Genomic DNA, 6,518 nt, shown 5'->3' with positions numbered 1-6,518 from the left:
TTATCCGAAGGAAAACCGTTACCTCTGTCCATTGTGTGCTGTGTCTTTGAGGGCTGGTTCTAGCTGGTTTTGCAGTCGCATCCTCAGCAATGTCTTTCGAGCTCATTTACAATTCATTTTTGTGGCCTGCGGGCTTCATCTCCTTTAGGCACTAGTGCTAAGCTAGGCTAGAACTCACTTAGCTTCCTCTTCTAACAGGTATTGACTGTCCTTTTGCAGGTGGCAAGGAGCTGACATAAGTACCATACCATTTGTTCTGACTAGCACGACAGAAATACAGCCACTGTATCTGACCCAGATCAAATCTTTACTGCTAGGTAATGCACGTATCTGGTATTAAAGAAGATGGAACCACGATGTGCTCCGAGGGCTTTTATTCCCAAACAATGTCATATTGCCATCTGGCTCATCTCTTGACTGATCTGTGCTGGCAGACCCCATTTTGAAAGGTAAATAAGCCTTGTCAGGCGCAGACATATTTCTGTTCATTGATCGTACTTACCTGCTTTATAGTCTCATCTGTGCTGCCTGTTATAAACTTGCATTGCAAGAAAAGCTCCCTTCAGTGATGTGTAAGGAATGGTGCTAAGCACATGGTTGTTCTTACAGCCCTTATGCTCGTTCCCTAAAAAGCTTCATACTCCGGGATGGTTGTTAGTTTGAAAGCTTTATTGCTCTTATAAATGTTTCTAGCTCATGTTAAATGGGCTTGATCCAGCTGGCCTATTGGGTGCAGCTCTAAGGTCAAATGCTGCTGATACTTGAGACAGTAAAGTACATGAGATACAGCATCTAGGATTAAAACCATAATTCTCTTGTTAATCAAAACAGGTCTGTATTAGTTTGTGGTAGGTGTGCAGCATGCATACTCTCACTTGAGTTACACTAACTAAAAGAGAGTGACGTATATTTATTAACTTGAGATAATTGGTGCAGAGAAGACAAATTGTCTTTCCCACCAGAGGAGGAAAACATTCCCCCTTCCTCCCTCTTTTACCCTTGCACTCACTAAGGTGCCTGTGTCAACGGCAAAGCTCAGGGTGCTCCCTATAAATGGATGGTGCCATTTCTCATTAATGCTGGGGCAGATTTCCCAGAGTTACATATTTTTAAATCAGATGGGAGATTTGTATTCAGAGGGAATAATAAGACAGCACAATATAAAAAATAAAACAAAGGAGAATATAAAATTGGGCCAGGAGAGCCAATGTTGTCTGCTGTCAGCCATAACTTGCTTTGATAGAAGGGGAGGTGTCAAACAGAGCTTTAGTGAGGACGGAAGAAATATTTTCTGTCAAAAGTCAGAGTAGAATTTCTTAGCAAGTTCACTTTGATTGCATTCATGCCTTTCTTCCAGTACTCTAAGGAAGGAATATACAGATAGTAGTGTGAGACAAAATGTAGTGTTTAAATCAAATAGCAAAGAACATTTGCAAAGTACATTTCTTATTCATAATTTTACGGATGCACAAGAGCAAGCACTTTGACTAGTGCATTCTTCCAGTCAGGGAGAAGCAGCTTACCATGTGACTAGTGAGACTACTAAGAGCAGTTCACATTTCAAATATGAAAAATATATTAAACTGAATTAGTCATGGGGATCAAAATTCCTGGGAAGATTAGGCAGTTGCCAAGATTGGCCATTTTTAGGAAATGCTTCAAAATCTTGCTTTTTTTTTTTTTTTTTTGAAAAGCGCCTTCAACCATAACTAAAATATCACTCTTCATTCTTCAGTATCCATCTATATACCAATTTTTCCCAGTGCAATCAATCTTCCAAAAGCTAAATCATAAACCTTAAAAAAATCAGCAAAGTAACCAAACAACCAAATTGTATCTCAAGCAAAAAGGGCCAAAAATTCCATAGAGATCAAGATGCTTTTGCTGTTGCTAATGCTACGCTGAAGATTGTTTCAAATACCACAATATACAGTGATAATATATTTCATACAAAATTAATTCTCTGGAAGTTTTTAGCTGTATGTTTGTACTCCATTTTGAAAATTCACAGTCCACTTGGGGACAAGAAGAATAGACAAAATAGTCAAGCAAATGATTAAGTAACAGATGTTTCTTAGTTAAGAAAAGCTAACTAAGCTGATCCTCTGCTATTTTTCGAACTTCTGCCATTACACATGAGGTCTGTGAAGTGTGCTTGGGTTTGGTTACCTGTTATCTGGTGTTACCTTTTAGAAACATCAGCAGTAACAAACACTATTCAGTATTTCATCTCTAAAATTATTCGAAGCACCCAAGTTGACTCTTATGATACAGATAATCAATATCAATGAATGGTATGCATGAATAGGAGTTTTATTTACAAATTTTTGCATACAGTGAAAGGTCAGTTTTGGTGCCTTATTATCCAATTGTTTGAAAATTAATACAGAATCATTTCTAGAATATGGTTTTGAGTGCTTTCTCTCATCCATGCCACGTTCAAACTTACTCAAGCAATAAGGCTCCCATCCTTTCTCCTGGGGAAACTTCTGCATAATTTAATAGATCTCACTGTTTAAAAGTATTTTCTCACCGTTTTGGCAAGACATTAATTCCACAGCTAGCACTATCGGCAGCAGCTTCAGGATGAAATGGAAAGATGAGATAAAATGGGAACAGTAAGAAGAGAAAATTGTTTCTTAATTTTGCTCTAGGCAATCTCTTTGCTCACTTTTTCTCTAAGCAAAAGGGGATTAACCATGCCCATTTCTTTTTCAGATACAGCAAAGGTAAATTGTGAAATGAAGCTGTAATGATTCTCCATTTGCTTACATACAGCCATTACCGTTGCCAGGTAAATATCCAACTTGCAACACAGGTGACAGAATTAAGGGCTTTAGGGTTTTTACTTAAAATAACAGCCTTTATCAAGGTAACTGAAAAAGAATCTTCCTTACAGGCAATGGCAATATGGCAGTGTCTGGTATTATAACCACCACTGGTTATAATCAGGTCTTGTAATCTTGAAAGAGCAGGGGCAAGGGTACACATTAAATAATATGCCTACAAAGTAGCTTGTACTTTATACATATTTTTCCATTGGCATAAATATTTTGTTCTAACTTGTGCATGTGAAAAAATCCCTCTGAAATCAATAGCATGTTTAAGGTTAAATATGTGTCTAGGTGCTAGTCTGGATGGGACTAGCGTCTTGCATGATCAAGCTCTCAAGGCAAACCCTGCTCTTTTTGAAGGGACCATATTGGTGTTGACTTCAATGGAGAGAGAGACAAAAGCATGATGTTGTGCTTATACACATTGATAAACAACCTGAGTCTTCAGTGAAGAAAGACTCCTTAACATTTGAACTATGATGATGCCTAAGGTGTGGTAAGACCTTGAGGAGAACAAAGGCAGGCATTGTTTCTGTTCCAGGGACCTTCGAGAAAGAGAGATGTTGGGAAGTGATATATCACAGGAATGGAAGGAGTCTCACATGCAAGCTGAGTCTGAACCTTCCAGTGGCTTTATGGTTGCACCTATTCAGCCTTAGCTGAATCTCTTTCCTTGGGAGGTCAGACTTCTCTGGGAAAGGAACTGGCTAGGCAGAAAGGAGGAGACTTGCTTCAGTGTGGCCTAGTTTCAGTGACAGTGAGAGCTTCTTCGGAGGAGCCTTTAGGGTAACTCAGCATGCTCTGCTGGACAAAGATAGAGACTGCTGAGAAGAACAAGGAGCAGGCATGGAAGGAGGGGAAGAAAAACATTTTTCTCACAGACCCAGGAGGGACAACATCATTTGTTGGCAACCCAGCAAGCTTGTTGGACTAAGAGGAACACTGGAGAAAAAGCATCACCTACAAGGACACAGGTGACAAGGGGGAGATTTGCCCCAAATTTTAATTTTTATTCTGTCACCCAGTGCGTCTGAGTTTCCTCATTTCATTCCATTAGTAAATTCAGTGCTCTGGGTTATGTTCTAACAAAATCTGGTTGGAAAGTTTGCAAGCCCCATTGAGTCTATTCTTTTTAAGGAGAAGGTACAGGAAGGTGTATCTTAAAGCATCATCACAGTATGACTTGTTGGTTCCAGCTAAAGCGTATACCTGTACAGCATCAAGTCCTCAGCTTGCATAAGGCATGGCCCTATTAAATCGTTAGAATTATACCAGTTTGTGTCAGATGGGAAACTTTCTCAAAAACTCTAGGATAACTTGATTTTGTAGCTTGAAATAGGGACTTAATGTACTTCACACTTTTAGCGCGCTATCAGCAGCAGAGCATATTACTTTTTGTAGCGCAGCTACATTAACTTCTACTGTGTTTAAGCGTACTGCATGTTCTAATATTCAGCTTTGTTAATTGCAGAAGTTCATGCCTGGAGAAGAGAATTGCTAGTGGAAAGAAGCATTCATCTGGTGAAAAGTATTATCCTAAAACTGGAATTAGACTTTCTATCTAATAGGAAATTCAACAGCTCTGAAATGTACTTGCAGTTCCAAGTTGGAAAGAAAATTGGTGAAAACTGAAATTTACTGTGACTGAACCTATTATATTGATTTGTTTGTTTCAGTTTTAATGTATAGAATATATTTTGTATGGATATAAAAACATTTCGAAGCAGTCATTTCAAAATAATATATTGAAGCATTTTAAAGATTTTTCCAATTTCTTTCAAAACAAGAATTATTCATTGTCACGCAGTTCTCCTAAGATGTGTTGGCTTAAAAAACTCAACGTTTTCCAAGAGAGAAATACTCCATTAGCTTTTTGACTAAAATCAATTATTTATATTTTTATTTCTAGGGATCTACATTTCATTAACTTTAATATTGAACTTCTGTGTTGTTTCCTCAGAAAAAATCTAACTGTATTGGCTGTCTGTTTTAGTGGTGATTTTTATCTATATGTCCTAAATGTGAAGTAAATGTAAAAGGTGCTTCAGATGTAAAATAAACATTATTAATTAAATTTCTGCTCACTCTTGATAGAGACACATTTATATGTCATGGTTTCTAAATTCAAAGTACTGTAATATCCAGATCTGGATGGCTGCTTTCAGGAGAAAATGATAAACAGTGTTGTCCCTTGCAGTTAGATAGCAGTACTTGAGAACAGTCCCTTCAGCAGCAAATCAAAAGATTTATATTAAAGAGGAAAGCTATATTAATCTTGCCTAGGTTGCATCAATGTATGAATCTTATTTGAAATAGACGGTAGAAACAGTAACCTATGAAAGAAGGTGATTATACTTCAGCTCGGAGAAGCAATAATAGCATAACAATAGCAAAGGAAAGTAAACTGTCTGTAACTTGGAACTATTTTTTCTTCTGCATGGAAAAGAGAGCTCAATATCTACAGTAAGCGACTAAAAGGATGAGCTTATCTGATATTAGGCATGTACGCTACTTTGTGGAACAGACAGAATACATAGGAAAAGATGCACTGCAGCATGTAAAAAGTCTGTTGGGGATACAGCGCTTTTAGATTTTAGTACTTTATCTTCAGTGAATTTTTGTATAGTGTGACTTTCATATATTATATATGGCATAGGATAGTGTTTTTACTGATAGTGAAAAAGAACGAATACCTAATACAATGTGATAAATGAGGTGGAGATGTTTTAATATAGACACCTATGTGTAGACTTTATGTTTTTTTTTGTTAAGTATGCATGAGAATAAAAAAGCAAATAAAAATTGTAGATGGTATCTAGATTTTCTCTGTTTTAGCTCACTGTTTCATAGTAGCAAATGTGGATAGCAAGTTTATGATAGTCTTATTTAGAGGCTCCCAAGTTCAGTTAACATAAAATATTTCATGGACACTATCAGCCAGGACTTGTGAGATTAGCATTAAACTTCCACTTCTGCCACATCCAGCCAGTAGAATTCATGGTCAAAATACTGATTTTCCAGATGAAACAGATTAAATAACTGATAATTGTGCCTGCCATACAGCTAAGTATCGATTAGATAACTTCTTGGGGTCTTTTACAGTCTTATTTTCTGATTTTTTTCCTTCCCCTGCCTCTTCCGTTTAGAACGCCTGATCAGTCAGTGTCTCTTATCTTGTGTATACACAGTTCCAATACAGTGACATCCAGTGTCAGCACAGGCTTCCAGCACTATTGCAGTGCAAATAATAAAAAAAAATACAGCCTTGATGCACAGTTGTTATTACCACTCACAAACAATACAGCAGATTTGTACCAACTATTTTTTATGTCCGAGAAAAAAGTTTTTGCTGAGACAGAGGGAGGATTATCGCTTCACAAATAAACAACTGCAGAGAGTTTGTAGATAAAAAAGTAGAGATTGCAAAAGGCTTTCTAGAAATCAGATCAGATGTTAAGTTGCTCTAAAGGACATTGTGTTCCTTGCCATTGCACCTAGAAAAATATACTTCCCCAGCACAGTGAAGTACAGTGGTGTTTTCAGAGCTGTTATGAATCTTGGGTAGGATGCATGGGAACTGTTCTGATGTATGGCAGATGTAGTGTAACTGTCATGGTGAAAGCCACCCAAGGAGCTCATGCTTTCCAGTTCTCCCCCACTGTGTCTGGAAAACTGTCCAGTGTG

The 6,518-nt window shown here is 37.5% G+C and overlaps 1 long non-coding RNA gene across 1 annotated transcript; it reads left to right on the top strand.

The window, feature by feature from the left end:
• Nucleotides 1–317: 317 nt before the first annotated feature.
• On the top strand, nucleotides 318–5,616 carry LOC138065615 (uncharacterized). Its single transcript, XR_011138715.1, has 3 exons — nucleotides 318–449; nucleotides 2,719–2,794; nucleotides 4,306–5,616. It is a non-coding gene; the product is annotated as an uncharacterized lncRNA (long non-coding RNA).
• The last annotated feature ends 902 nt before the right edge of the window (nucleotides 5,617–6,518 follow it).

The sequence above is a fragment of the Struthio camelus genome, chromosome 1, assembly GCF_040807025.1.
Source record: "Struthio camelus isolate bStrCam1 chromosome 1, bStrCam1.hap1, whole genome shotgun sequence".
Classification (NCBI taxonomy): Eukaryota; Metazoa; Chordata; class Aves; order Struthioniformes; family Struthionidae; genus Struthio; species Struthio camelus.
The sequence above is the reverse complement of the archived record's forward strand: the minus strand, read 5'-3'. Positions and strand labels throughout refer to the sequence as shown.